The following is a 15,943-nucleotide window of genomic DNA, read 5'->3' on the forward strand; positions in this document are numbered from 1 at the left end:
AACCTCCACGCTCTGTCACCCAGGCTGGAGTGTAGTGGCACAGTCTCAGCTCACTACAACCTCCGCCTCATGGGTTCAAGTGATTCTCCTGCCTCAGCCTCCTGAATAGCTGGGATTACAGGTGTGCACCACCATGCCAGGCTAATTTTTGTATTTTTAGTAAAGACAGGGTTTCACCATGTTGGCCAGGCTGATCTTGGACTCCGGAACTCAAGTGATCCACTCATCTCGACCTCCCAAAATGCTGGGATTACAGGCATGAGCCACCGTGCCCGGCCTAGATGTTCTTTTTTGTACTTAGAAAGTGGTGTGATAGTATATAGATGTTCTTAATTCTGAAATTGTCCTTCCTGTTTTGTTTGTGGTTTTATATCCATACATATATGTGTGTGTGTGTGTGTGTGTGTGTGTGTGTGTTACCTGGTTATTACTCAGGACTCATTCAGCTGCAGGGGATGGATTTAAAATGATATTGTAAAATTGGAGATGTATTGGTTCATATAACTAGAAAGAACATGGGTAAAGCGGAAGTCAGGTGGTATTGTCAGGCCTCTCTCCCTTTCTCCAGCTCTCTTTGCAGTGTCCTTCTTATGTCTTACTAAATTTGAGCTTCCTCCCTGGGGCAGGGTCATGGAAAGAATGACCCCTGGGCCAGCATGGCCGAAGGTTGCTCTGGGCGTACATTGTCACTGCTTAAGATCTCAGAGGAGAGAGAGCTTTGTTCTCCCTCCACACCCATGGAAAAGTTCAGGGCAGGGCTCCAACTGTCTCACCTTGGGCCATATATACATTCTAAGGCCAATCAGCGTAGGATTGGCATGTTAGCCAGGTCTGAGTCATAGGATTACTCCTGAGATAAGGTAACAGCTCTGTCCTTCTGCCCCACTAGAATAGGGCAACAGTCAGCGCCCTAGAGGAGGCAGGGATATGGTAATGGAAAAACGGGGGTAAGGGATCCCAGGCAGACAAAGACCACAGACATCCACTACACCTGGAAAATTAAGAAGAAGAAAGTCTTGGGCACTCCTGGGTCAAACACTGAGCCACTACGAAATGTCAGAGACCACTGTGCCCATGCAAATCTCCCAGGATGCACATAGAAGAAAGTTGCATTACACTAACCAAAGCAATGAGGTACCAATGGTAAGTTCTCAGCAAACTCATTAGTTGAGCTGAGTATCAGAGGGCCTGTCTGTGACAGCAGAACATACTGGTGATTCCTCCAACCCATTCCAGATTATTCTGCCCAGAAAACCAAAGTGTCGATCTAGAAGATGTTCACAGCCATAGTGCAATGAGAGTAAGCAGAGCAGTGGAGAGCAATTTCTCTACAGAGGAAACGTTCCAGGGGCCCAAAGACCTCAGGAAATCCAGTCAAGACAACATTTCCAGAATACTGAGCCCTTGGGCAGAATGACCTCCCCATGGTCCCACAGAGTCAGCATGCCTATGGCTCGTCCAATCAATAGATCGGACGTATGCTCAGAACATCCTTCTCTTAAGGGGTGCTGGTTTGGTTGTTTCTATCATTTATTATTATTTAGTAGTTTGAACCTGTTATCTGCAGAAGTCTCCCCAGTTAATAAACTGCCCCCATAGACCTGACTTTGAAGTCTGTCTTTATTTTTACTTTAAGACGGAGTGCAGTGGCCTGATCACAGCTCACTGCAGCCTCGACCTCCTAGGCTCAAGCAGTCCTTTCATCTCAGTCTCCGAGTAGACTATAGGTGTGCACCACCATGCCCGGCTCATTTTTGGGTTTTCTTTTTTTGTTTCTTTGTTTGTTTGTTTTTGAGACAGAGTCTCGCTCCGTCACCCAGGCTGGAGTCCCGAGTAGCTAAGACTACAGGTGTGCATCACCATGCCCGGCTAATTTTTGGGTTTTGTTTGTTTGTATGTTTGTTTTTTGACACAGAGTCTCGCTCTGTCACCCTGGCTGGAGTGCAGTGGTGTTATCTCAGCTCACTGCAACCTCCGCCTCCCAAGTTCAAGAGATTCTCCTGCTGCAGCACCCCAAGTAGCTAGGACTACAGGTGCATGCCACCACGCCTGGCTAATTCTTGTATTTTCTTAGTACAGATGGGGTTTCACCATATTGGCCAAGCTGGTCTCAAACTCCTGACCTCGTGACCTGCCCACCTCAGCCTCCCAAAGTGCTGGTATTACAGGCGGGCTGGTATTATAGTTGTGAGCCACTGCGCACAGCCTCTAATTTTTGTATTTTTAGTGGAGACAAGGTTTCGCCATGTTGCCCACGCTGATGTCTCCACTTCTTACTGGCTATTTGGCTTTGAGCAAAACCAGTTGGCCTCCCTGACCCTCAATTCCTTCATCTGTAAAATGGGAATATACCTCCATGCACCTTCAGAACTGACCCGTGAACACCCAGGAGGCCCAGAGACACTCTTACATTGTCTGATTCACTTCACTGAGCACTTACTAAGTATCAGGCACTGTGTAAGGCACTGTGTAGGAAGCGAGGACTTAGGTGGAGGTCTCCCTAAGAATGGTGGGGAGAAAAGACCCATGCCCAACATGCATGATGCAAAGGAGAGTGGGATACATGCATAAGCAAGGCATGAACCAAGTGCTGTGGGCATTTAGGGAAAGAAGGTATTGCTTCCAGCTAGTGGGTAGGGCAGATTGGGTGGAGGAGGCATCTTCTCTGGTCTGGAAGGACAAGTGAAATGTAGTGATGAAGAAGGTAGGGCATTCCATACAGAGGCAACAGCCCACACTGAGATCTGGAGATGAGAATACTAAGAAGGCAGGGAGACTACCTCCCCTGAATCTGGAGAAGGAAGGCAGCAGTTGGAAGGGTCCTCTCTTCTGGGTCATCCACTTCCTCCACTACCATATAGGCCTACCCTCTCCACTGTGTGTTCATGGGTGATGTTAGCTGGGCACAGCCAAGGGATGGCATGGAAGAGGGGTCATCTCAGGGCCTGTCCCTAGAGAATCTTGGGCCTAGGACACCCTCAACAGGACCATGCATGTACCGCCCCCGTTCTGCCACCTCCCTTTATCTGCCTCTCCAGCTTGGCCAAGGTTCAGTGGTGCTAATTAGCAGCAGCTAGCTCAGCTCCCCCATCCCGCCCCTCCACCAGGGCAGGGACGTGACTGATCACTGAGGTTTCCTTTCTCTCCTGCAGGCAGGACATAGCAGGAAGCTAGAGGCAGGGAGCAAAAGGAAGGAAAAGCAGCTCCAGGAGTTGGCTGAGGTGGATAACAGAGAGAGAATGAACGTTTGTTTGGACTAAACGTTGTCATAGGCTCAAAGAGCTGAAGGCCTCTCTAGCTCCTGCTTGGGCAGGACTTCTGACAATAAGAACTCCTAGCAAGAAAATGCTCATAAAATCCCTCTCCTACACTGTCTCATTAGTTTAGTCCCCAAACAGCCATAGAAGACAGGCATTATTATTATATTATCATTATTACTGTTATTATTACTTAGTATCTTTCTTCCTTGGTCAATCTGAGATCCACAAGGGGCAGGGATCATGTCAACCTTGTCACGCTGTGTATCCTCAATGCCACATACAGTACCCAGCATAGAGGTGACATTCAATAAATAGTTGCTGGGTGGGTGGGTGGATGGATGGAAGAATGGATAGATGGAATAATGGATGGACAGAAAGGCAGGTGGATGAAAGATGAATTATCTCATTTTACAAATTAAGAAACTAAGGACCAGAGAGAAAAAGTGACTTACCCAAGACTAATCAGACAGCAAGTGACAGAGCAGCACCCAGTCCCAGTTCCCAGCCTCCCCATCAGGCCTGCTTCCAATACTCAAACTGTCTCTCTTCTTTGGTTTGTTGAATACAATCCACCAAGAAAGGTCCACCCTTCTGAAGATCTGACTCCCATCTTTCCTCCAGCAGCTGGTCAGAAGCCAAGCTCCTGCCAACTCAGCTGCCATAGAAAGAGCAGGATCCTGAGAGCCTAGTGACCAGGGACTAGAGACGCAGAGGCCCTTTCTGATCACTGATCTGGAGGAATCTGGCTGCCAACTGGTGAGGTAAAGGTAGACAGTGGCAGCCAGAGTGCAAGTGCCCACGGAAGAGCTGGCACCGATGGCCCCGGGTGAGCAGCACAGCACTAGGAATCACACAGACGCCGGTTCAGAGCCCCAGCACTTGCCCTTCCACAAGCACCTGCCTCTGTAACATCTTCCCTTCCTTCCTCCAACTCTATGCCCCTCACTCCCAACCTCTCCAAGCCCAGTCTCCTTATTGATAGCATGGAGTCATAACGGCTCTCACACACGTTCCTCTGAAGGTTGAATTCAAGGAGGTGATGGGTCCTCTCACACCAGAGTCTGGCGATTTTCTCACAGCAGCCTCCCTGCCCCACCTCCTGGCCCCACCCACCACCCTAAGGGCTGGAAGTTCTTCGTGCCTGGCTCTGTTCCCACCTCTGCCCCCAGTGCCATGTCAGGGCCCTCTCCCCTTTGGCTCCTGCGTTCTGAGGTCGCAGCCTGCTTACCCTCACGGCCTCAGGATCAGTCCTTCGTCCCCAGACAAAACCTCTCCCACAGCGAGCTCTGTCTTCCTAGGAGGTCCCCTCGGATTTCCCACACAGACCCTGGGCAGGCCATCTGGCTCCCACTGTCCCTGTGGCCCTCTCTTCCTGTCTGGTTTTTCTAAAGCCCACATGTCTTTGCCCAGACCAGGCAGGAATCCTCTACCTCAGACTTAGGAGCCTGAAGCAGGCCTCATTGCCCTTGGGGTTCAGAGGTACACATGCACATTTTCCAGGAAAGGGATCTGTAGCTAAAGGACACCTCCCCAGAAAGCTTGAGATTCACTGCCTGGCGACCCCCTCCCACCTTCTACTCCACCATGAAGGACAGCTCAGGTTCCACCCACTGTAACTCAGTGTGAATTTTGCCCTTTCAGGTGCCTTCTTAACATGATTCCTCCCACCTGGCCTGACACCTATGGAGATTTCAAGGGCATACGGCTCTGCCACTTAAATTGCCTCAACACCATTGTCCCTTCCCCCGACCGTGGTCCTCAGCACAGGACATGGCCTTATCGCTCCACCAGGTGCTTATTATTCAAGCCATAAGCAGCCACCATCCTTCCCACCATGTCCCCTCCAAAGCAGAGCCTTCGTGGTGTGCCCTGCATGGCCCTAGTGGGTATCCTTGATGAGAACTAGATTCTGTACACAGTGGATGCTGCATCAATACTGTGGCCACTTAGAGGTTAGAGGGTTTATTAGTCAGGGTTCTCTAGAGGGACAGACCTAATGGAATAGATATATATAAAGGAGAGTTTATTGAGTATTAACATATTAACTCACACAATCACAAGGTCCCCCAATAGGCCATCTGGAGGCTGAGGAGCAAGGAGAGCCAGTCTGAGTTCCAAAACTGAAGAAAGTGGAGTCCAGTGTTCAAGGGCAGGAAGCATCCAGCACGGGAGAAAGATGTAGGCCAGAAGGCAAGGCCAGTCTCTCTTTTCACACTTTTCTGCCTGTTTATATTCTAGCTGCACTGGCAGCTGATTATGCGGTGCCCACCCAGAGGAAGGGTGGGTCTGCCTTTCCCAGCCACTGACTCAAATGTTAATCTCCTTTGGCAACACAGTTGAAGACACACGCAGGATCAATACTTTGTATCCTTCAAGCCAATCAAGTTGACACTCAGTATTAACCATCACAGAGGGCCTATGGTTACAGCAGATGGAACTGGGGACCCTGCTAAAAGTGGGGATCCTGTAGAATCCTGGAGTTAACCTCTGAAAGAGATCCAAAGAGGTCATCTGATTAAAAAAAAATTACTTCTTTAGCCCCTTCCATGTACCTAACACCGGAGACACAAAGATAGACAAGGCATGGTCCACTGAGATGAAATTAGTGTTATTCCTGTTTTACAGAAGAGGCAACTGAAGCCAGGTTAAGGTGAATGCCTGTCTAAGGGCAGCAGCTGGTAAGTAAAGGGGAGGAACTAGATAATACTCAAGTGCCCTGGCTTCTTTGGTTGATGCAAGGGTTCACAACATGCCCCCAGTGTAGCGGGCAGCCTGGGGGCCAGCCTCTGTGTCCTGCTCCAGATGTGGCAGAATGACTGGGAGGGTTGCCTGTGAGTGGGCAGACACTAGCGCTATCAAGTCTCTGTTTTGCCTGAGGCACATACAGGGCTCCTGGCAGAGGAGAGTGGGCGAGAAGCTGGGAAGCCACAGCCTGTGAATGCAAATGAGGCTGCTGCATAATTAATTAACATCAAACAGTTTCACTAAGAGATGGAGCTGTGCGGCTGTTTGTCTTGAAAAAAAAAAAATTGAAACAACAAGAATGGGACAAGAGAATGGAGGCTCCGACCGCCTGGACCTAACTCAGAAGCGAACGATTCTGACCACTGAGGGTGGCGAGGGTGGCTTCAGCCCCCAACTCTTAGATGTGGGCTTTCTGGAGATCCTCTTGTCTCTCCTGGCACCTCCATCCAGGCCTCCTCCGGGAGCTGAGGTTTGGGGAAGGATGGTGGGCACTGCCAGGCGGAGCTCAGGGACCCACAGCAGCAGAGTGGGAGCTCACTGGGAACAGAAATTCCCGGCTGTGAACAGTGGCTTGCCCGGGGAGGGTGCAGACGCCCCAGACACACTCCAAGACTCATGCGCTCAGGCTCCAAAATGGTCTCAAAGCACTGTGGGACAGAAAGAAGCCACTTGGAAAAACCAAACCAGGGATCTATTTATCTCCAAATCTCCAGTTCTCCTTCCCTTCCCACCCTAACACCCATTCTTTTACTCTAAAATCCCCCGTCCTCTAAAAAAAGGGGGCAGAGGAACAGGGATCTCCTTGCCACACCTTCTAGGAGCTAATTCCACAAGGTTGGAGCCTCCTTGGGCACCAGGCCATAGGGAGTGGCCCCCCAGTTGCCTGGGATAAGATCCCATGGGCAAGGGAGGTCACCTCTTGGAAGAAATCCTATCAACCCTTCATGACCTGGCTCCACTTCTCTTTCCAGCTGCCTTCTCATTCTCCCTGTGTTTCATCCCTATCAAGTTACTGCCCATTTCCTAGCAGCCATGGCCTCTCATGCTTCCTGCCGTCCCTCCAGGTGGAAGGGCCTTCCTCCACTCCATCTTAGCAGCCTAGGGAGCTCCTCTTGTTCCATCAGTGCCCAGTTTAAATACCCCTCCTCTAGAAAGCCGCCCTGACTGCCACCCTTCCTGCCTTCCGACACCCTATAAGATTGGGTTTTTTTACCCCTATGCTCTGCACAGTTTGTGTTGTAATTATTTGTTTACTTCACTGAGACGATGAGCTCCTTGAAGGCAGGAACCATATCTTTCTTCAGCTTTGTATCACTAAGACCTGGGCTAGACTTTAAAAGTTCGTCAAACAAATACATATTTGAACTAAAAAGATCAGATACCTTGTCTAGATGCCTGACTCTTGACACATGTCTAAACTGTTCAGAACGAGATGTTTATTCCCTTCCTGACTATATCTCCAATGCCTGTGACTAGGAAGCAGTGGGGATGGGAGAAGTGACCCTCAGCAGGCTGGGTTTCTAGGATTGTCAGCCCAAAGGCCCCGGGTGGTCCATAACAGGGAGGTGCCTCGGGCTGAGCAGCTGCCGCTCCATGGCAAAGCCTTCCTGGAGAGAGCCACAGGCTCCCTTCCCCAGGTGGGGGGAACCAGGTGACCCATCCAGGTATTGTCCAGGAATATGGAGGGGCTGAAGGGATCCCAGTACCTCCGGACTTCCACATCAGCCGAGCCCCTTAGAGCACGCCACACAGCCGGCCATAGCCCTGCCTGCCCACCACAAGGGCCTCCCACCCAGCATCCTCTCCTCTCCTCTCCTGCCCACCCCGTCCTGCTCCCCCAAACCTGCTGACCCCTGGTGGCTTTAGCTTTCCCTGAGAGAGCCAGAAGAGAGAGCATCCATTTTAAATTAACAAGGTTATTAGCAGTTAATTACCTGAGGTATCATTGTAATTGAAAAGAAAAAAAGAAGAGAGGCTCATAAACCCAACCCTTTCTCTTCACCACCCCTGAGGTGGTGGGGGTGACTCCGGCCCCCTCCCCACAATAGGGCCCTGCACACATCATTGTCCTTTCTTTCTCCATGTTCCTCCACCTGCCCCCACTTTACAGGGATATTGAGGAGAGGGAACCAGACCCGAGGAGAGCAAGCCACCGCCCTGCCGGCATTTCAGGGATGCTGAGACACGCTCAGAATCCATAAATGCAGAGAGATTTATCTCATACTGGGGTGTGCAGGGAGGAGGCACAAATCTGAAGCCTCTAGTCAATGTTTTTAGTGATTTTTTTCCCCTAGACTGTCCTGTTATTCTACAATTAAGTATGGCTGGCATCTGTCAGCATTAATGATGTTTAGTCCCAAATTCACTGCAACCAGAGATCGCGGACCATCTCCCCTCCCTCCTCCCCACTACCACCCACCCCTGCCAGGACCCTGGGCTGCAGGGAGGGGTAGGGGCTCAGAGAGAACACAGAAGGAGAGGCCCCTCCCTCAGGCTGGCCATGTGACCTCCAGCACTTGCTGAAGAGTTCCTGAGGCAAGGATGCCATATGCCAACAGATCTTGGGTCTGTGTCCTGTCACTAAGATTTCACAGAAGGAGCCCCAGAGTCACGGAGTCTGTGAAGTAACCCATCTATAACCCTCACAGCAGCCTCCCATCCTCCCCGAACTGTTCCCTGCCTAGGGTACACCAGAAGGAGGAGCATAACCCAAGACAGCCAAGAATCCCCCCCGCCAAAAAATCTTCCCCAAAGGCAAGCAGTAGGTGCAGGTGGCCTACACCTCCTGGCCAGGGGCCTTAGCAGAAGCACTGCTGGGTCTCTGGTGTGGAGGGCAGTGTGGGGGCTGGACGGGTGAGCCCGAGCGGGAAGGCAGCACCCCAGCTCCTTCACACCTCTGAGATGCCCTGACCCCTGCCATACCCGGCCACCCTCCCTGTCCTCCTTCCCCCTGCCCCCTTTTCCTTTCCCCTACAAGGCCCTGGCTCGCTTGCTTAGGCCAAGTCCTCTCTCCTCTGCTACCTACTTTCATGGGCAGCACTCAGGCCCTGAGTAGTCAGCGTTGTCAGGAGCAGACCCTTCACTTCCCTCTCAACCTTCTGGAAGCAACAAGGACAGACAGCAAAGCTGGAGAAGGGCAAAGCACACAGAAAGTCCACACATAATCACATATGTGCGCCAGTGTGACCGTATGAAGCATCATGTACATACAGAAAATGGCATTCTCACATTAGCCTTTTCAATTGAGCATTTACCATGTGACAGGTAAGTAACATTATTAGCCACATTTTATAAATGGAGAAATCGGGGTTCAGAGACCCTAAGTGATATGTCCAAGGTCACCCAGCTAGAATGAGATAGAAGACATGAACCTAGGCAGTCTGTCTCCAAACTGCCTAACCCCTCCATTAATATGCCTTCCAACAATGTCTGCCGTGGTGGGGGTGGAGGTGGGGGTGGGGAGGAGATGGTCAGGAGCCAAAGTGCACTTCAACTTTCCCCTCCCGACTCCGTGTGGGAGGCTGCTGCCCGACACAGCACCAGAGCCCTTCTTCCTCTTCCCCCCACCAGGCTGGAACAAGGGGCAGAGTCCTTGCTGGGGAGGCCAAGCCACCTGGCACAGCCTCCCCCACCAGGGCCCTCACCCAGGGCGCTGGACCTCATCCTCCCTGTCCAGTTCCCTACCCTTCTATCCACACTCCCAACGGCAAAGGGACCCCGCTGGGTCAGGGAAGGGAAAGAACCAGCCTTGCTCCCATTTCCCCACCTGCAAAGCGGCTCCATCACCCCACCTGCTGAGTCGGTGCTGTTCACAGTCCCCTGGCACTAGCAAGGTCGCCCATGCCAGGGAAGGCAGCTAGTGGGAGAGCAGCAGCGAGTGTGGGCAAGGGGCAGGAAGGCGGACGCACAACCCAGAACCTGGATGGAGTCTGAGGCCATGCCCAGGGCTGAGGGGAGGTCAAGGAGGGAGCCCAGAACCCTGAGACCAGCCCTGGAACTGGGTCATCTGGGCCGATGGGTGGGTCTGGTGAGCCACTGGATGTGGAATGTGGAAGCTGAGTAGGCGTGTGAAACTGGAGAGGATGGATCTGACCCCTGCAGTCCCCTGAGAGCCAAGACGTTCCTGGGAACCATAGCTTCTCTCCAGAGAAACCAGGACGGCTCTACCAGTCCTAACCCCTTTCCTTTCTTTCTCAGGAACGAATATGCCTGCAATCCAAAGGAGAAAACAAAGTAGGGAGGGAAGGAAGGAGCCTAGAGCCCACTGCCCACCCTCCCCAGCCCCCACTCTGTGTGTCTCTGGCCCTGGGATTTGCCTTCTCTCTGGGTCTCTGCAGGCTCTGGACAGGCAGGGATGTAGTCAGACCTGACAGAGCTGCCCTCTGATTGCTCCCTGCCATTTACTGCCTTTGGAAAAAAATTACTCCACTCTCTGGGTAACAGTTTCTGAATCTATAAAATGGGGATACCACCCACCTTGCAGTTTATTGCACCACGGCTGTTACTCGACAAATGTTATTCCCACTCCTTTCCCTTCCCTACCAGCCTCCCACAGCAGGAAAGCCCAGGAGTCTTGCAGGAGGAGTGGGCAAAGAACCTCTCTTCATTCCTGGTCGGCAGGACAGCGGATTCTCCTCTAGGCACATCGGCGGCATTGGTGGAGATAGCTTGAGAAGTAATGGAATCTACTGGAAATCTTGCAGGAGCAGAGGCATGTTGACGCCATGTGTTGCATTCTTGGGAACATGCTGGAACGTTCTTGGGGGAACACCAGGTGCTCCTGGGTACACAATGTGGGATCACTAAAAGCCCACTGTGAGGTCTAGGAGCAACCTGGCACTACTGGGAGCTCACTGGGAATGACTGGAGTGTTCCTGGGATTCTGTGGGAAGTAGTTATGAATGCCAGAAGCGTGACAGGGATTCCGCCGAAGAGATATTGGGGCAACACTGATAGTGCTGAGTTGCTGGAGACATGTTAGAAAGTGACCAGGAGGCTGGGCGCGGTGGCTCAAGCCTGTAATCCCAGCACTTTGGGAGGTCGAGACAGGCGGATCACGAGGTCAGGAGATCGAGACCATCCTGGCTAACAAGGTGAAACCCCGTCTCTACTAAAAAATACAAAAAAACAGTAGCCGGGCGAGGTGGCGGGCGCCTGCAGTCCCAGCTACTCGGGAGGCTGAGGCAGGAGAATAGCGTGAACCCGGGAGGCAGAGCTCGCAGTGAGCTGAGATCCGGCCACTGCACTCCAGCCTGGGCGACAGAGTGAGACTCCATCTCAAAAAAAAAAAAAAAGAAAGAAAGAAAGAAAGTGACCAGGAGCTCTCCAGAGAGCAAAAGCACACACCTGGACTCTCCCAGGGCACTGTGAGAACTGCGCAGGGCATAAAGGAGATACTGGACCACTAGGGGCTCTGGGTGGGGTCCTCACGGGTCCCACCATGTACTGCACTCTGGACTGCTTACTCTTAATGAGGGGCACAGGTGGGTGGGGGTGCAGCCCTCCCGGGGGAGCCAGCAGCAGGCCCACACTGCCCTGGAAGAGAGAGCCACTGCCCTTCGACTGTTTGGCAACCACAAATGCGTGCTTCCCAGGGGTGGTGGCGGCCTCAGAAGAGTGGGAAGCTGGTTTGGAAAATCGCTCTGAGGAGGGAAGCAGTTCCACCTTACTGCTAGGAGCCCTGCCAGGCATCAGTCCCCTCAAACTCAGACCCCAGGCCTATCTCCACCCCGGAGGTGAGGGGACAGCCTGGGCACATAGAAGGTAGGACTGTTGTCAGAAGGGCCCGCGCAGGCCTGAAGTAGCGAGACTCAGGGGTCTCAGCAACAACACACCCCCTTCCGAGAGCCTCAGAGCATGGGCACCCAGGAGGGATCTAGAAAGGATTTACAGCCAGTATCTGCCTGTTAGGACTCAACAGAGAGGAGCCTTCTTCCTCATGGCACAGAACAGAGGTAACAACAACCCAAGTCCAATGCCATAGGGTCAAAGGTGGGTTCTTCCAATCTACCAGGAGCCTGTGGGAATGAATGTAGACACAGCTGAGTAACTGAGGAGTTCATCTCAGAAAGTCTGCAAGCAGGTGCCCATGAACCAAAAAATGTTGAAAGGCAGAAGGTCAGGGCCAAGCTTCAGGATAGGGTCAAGCCCCCTTTCAAGATCTAGGTACGGTCAGAGTGAGAAATAAAACAGGCAGGGCAGATGCAGCGCTAAACTCAGCATGTTCAATATCAAATATTCAATAGCAGATATTCAACTCCTGCTCCATCCCGGGCAACTAAATCCAGGGTGGCCATTCCCAAGATTCCCAAAGCAACACCATCATCAACTCTTCTTCTTCCCTGGATCCTTCTTCTCAAAGAAGAGCACTGCTCCATGCCAGAAACCCAGGTGTCACCCGAGACGACTCCTCGGTCACCCTCACAGTCACTCAGACGCTGCATCCTGCCTTTTCTGACTCGTGACAAACCTGACTCTCCTCTTCCTGGGACTCTCGAGCCACACCTGATGGCCGCAGTTCATCGTCTTTCGTGCAGACAGCAGCAGCTGCCTCTGGGTAGGGACCCTGCCTCCAGCCTTGCCCGTCTTCACACTGCTGCCAAAATGGTCTTTCTAAAACACAGCGTTAGTCCTGCCTGCCGCCCCCCAACAAAGTCCTTTTTTACCTGCTCAGAGCCCACAAAATTGTATTGAAATTCCAGGAAACAAAAGGCCTCGAACTCCATCACTCCCCAGTGCAGCCTGTCCTCCTGCCACCCCAAATCCCTTGCCAATCTCCACCCTTCTATTCTCCTCCCTCCTCCGGGCCTCTGCGCGTGCTGTTCCTTTATCTGCTTCCCAACAGGGCTCGTGTTCCTTGAGACCGTCTGCAGCTTTGCATCCCCAGCACTGGACGCATAGAAGTGAAGTCTTGATTGAATAAATGAACGGATGAAGATGGGAAAGGGTACGTGAAAAACTCCATGAGGTTGTAGTATTTTCCCAGTTATAACAATGAGGAAACAGAGAGTGGCGTAACTTGTCCAAGGTAAACACAGAATCAGTACCACACCCCATCACCCTTTGCTGCCTCAGCAGAGCCCCAGAAGAACCAAAACAAAAGAAAAACAGAATAAGAAGCCAGGAGCGGGGAGGGACTCAGGGTAGTATAGGGCAGGAGTCAGGAGTGGGCAAAGAGAGGAGATGGAGAAGGCAGTTTGTTGAAGGTTGGCAGCTATGGCTAAACCGTTCACAGCGAAGGCAGAGCCTTCGGAGTCCAGGAAGCTTCAGTCAGAAATCAGAGGGGTGGACTTGCAGTCCCAGTAGGAAAGAACTTTCCTCCTCCAGGAATCAGCAAGAGACTAGAGAAACCCAGGAACCAGAGTGAAGACATGAGGCTGGCAGAGAGGGGGTGGGAAGAAGGGCACTGGTGACCGTGGTGACAAGGCTGTGTGCAGGCTATTAACCCTGGGATAACTGTGTGAGTCCTGAAACAGATATAAACCTTTCTCACCTCCAAACCCTCACCAGGAAAAAAAAATTAATTGTACACCACAGTCTCAGGAAGAGAAATTCAGGGACACACAGGCTGGGCCTTTGGCCTGTGAAAACCTCAGCTTCTTAGCCCCGTTAGGAAAACCTGGGCTCTTAGGGAGAAGATACAGGCTTGGATAACCCTATTCTCTCTGTTTCTCACCTCCATCCCTCTTTTCTGAGTCCTCTACATCTTTCAAAGGCCAGATTCCCACTTCGCCTTATCCAGAAGTCCTCCCAACTGCCATAATTTCCAGCATCCACTGCTCCTCTGAATAGCAAAAGCTCTTCACCAGGCTCTCGACCTCCCAGCTTACTCTGCGGTCTTCTCTGGACAAGGAATACCTTCTCCCTAAGGTCCATGGTGACTGGGGGTAGAGCAGGGAGATGGATCTCCCATCATCAGCCACCTGTCCCTGAGCCTTGACCCAGTCCCATCCCCTCCTGCTCAGAGTTCAGGGCTCGGGGACTGGCAGGGGGAAGCTGTACTGTGGCTGGCCAGTATGTTTTGTCAAGAATATGTCAGCTTCTGCCCTATTTGGTCGGGAGGAGTCCAGGAGGGCTGCATGCCCTGGAAAGCACCTGATGCTGCTGGGCCCGAGGAGCTTGGCCTCCTCTGTCCCCTGTCTTGCAGCAGCCATGCCCACCCAAGCCAAAGTGGCTCCTAAGCATTCCCTGCTGCGAGGCTCTTGGATGCAGGTTGAACATGGGTAAGGGCAAGTCACTTGGCTCAGGACACTGATTTAGTTTCTGTGTGCCCAGCAGAGTCACGGAAACTTGGACCCAAGGCAACTGTGAAGCCCCAGGCAGCATCATGTACCTGTCCATCCTCCCTGGGACCTGGCAGCACCGGGGGCATGCCCCGTGTGCCCCTTCACTGAACCCCAAGAAATCTGCCCGGCTGAATCAGGATGTGCCCACAGCTCCCCACCCAGGGGCCTCCTCACTGTCATCCCTGACCCACACCTGAGGACTTGCATGACAGAGGTAGCAGCGGGCAAAAGGCCAGTGGAAGGGGGCAGAGAAGCTTTGCACAGCACCTGCTCCTCTATGGTGGCCAGCCTTTCCCTAACCCCAACCCATCCCTCCTCCTGCGCAGCCAGCTCCAGCCCCAGCCACAGAGCAATGAGGAGGAACCAGAGAGAAACCAAGGATCCAGCACAGACTGCCCAGGCCCTGGCCACCAATTCCTCCACCCCTGGCAGCACGCAGCCCCATCATCAGGCGCTAATTAAATCCCTCTAATGAGGGAATAAGGATGCAGGAGCCAGCTCCGCCATGGCCTCCCCGGCCCACCGCTCTCGCCTCTCCATCGGACTTATCACTCGTCACAGGATGTTTACAATAATTTTTAATTTGTGCAATTATTAATCACTTTTCTATCTGCCTCATTTGCATAATAATTAGTCATCTCACTGTTTGGCATGCCTGTGAATGACAGTGTTTTAAATTGAATTAAGATTTTAATATTCTATTTTCCTGCTTTCCTCCCCCTCCACACGCTAATCAAAGTCAGATTTGGCAGTGAGAGAGAGGGTGGGGAGGAGGTTGGCAGGCTTTGGACTTGGCCTGCTCTGCACTCCTGAGAACCATGCTGGGAGGAGGGCGTGCCTATAGAAGGTGACAGCAGTCCCCTCTCACCCAAATCTTGGCTCTTGAGGGGTTAACCCAACCTTGGCTAATTGAGTAGAGGTAATGAGCGAGGAGTAGGCAGAGGCAACTGGGGAGGGAGGGAATCACACTGACTCGGGGGCACCAGAGACCAAGGAAAGCACTTCCATTTATCTTCCATTTTTTTTTCCCCAAATAGGCTGCTTTTTACAATGGGAAGTTGGAAAGCATATTACAGGTCAGTAACTGATCCCCGGTTACTAGTCTAGGTTAACTTTGATGGCTCAGAGTCCCCCAGGCAGAAACGCAGGCTGGCGCAGCCTAAAACCCATTTCTATTCTTCAGAGGTACTGAGAAAACAAATCTCTGCCATTCAGTTTGATTCCCCTTCCCCCTCTCCACACACCAACAGGCCCTCTGCCCAGGCTGGTCACCTAACAGACATGTACCAGGGAGTGTGGGATTTCCACTGACAAGGGGCCATGAGCAAAGGCACACTGCCCTGTGTCAGGGGCACCTGTGGGTTTATGGATCTCTTTCTTACCCTCCAGCCCTCTCCTGACCACCCCAGGAATTCAGCTCCAGCCTAGAAGAGGGCCTGCTCCATCTAGTCTCCTGCTGCTGCTGCCTCGCGTGTTGCCATGGCAATCCCTGTGGCTGCCTGGGATACCCATTGCTGCTCTAGAATTCTCTGCTTAGGCAGGGCAGCTCTCCTACAGCACGTATGAGACACCGCCCTTTGCCATGGTATGATCACCAGTATGGAGCCTGGAAAGCCTGATACTGGCCTCTCCTTTCCAGTGAGCAGGGAGAGA

Source organism: Colobus angolensis, unplaced genomic scaffold (genome assembly GCF_000951035.1).
Source record: "Colobus angolensis palliatus isolate OR3802 unplaced genomic scaffold, Cang.pa_1.0 Scaffold7, whole genome shotgun sequence".
NCBI lineage: Eukaryota > Metazoa > Chordata > Mammalia > Primates > Cercopithecidae > Colobus > Colobus angolensis.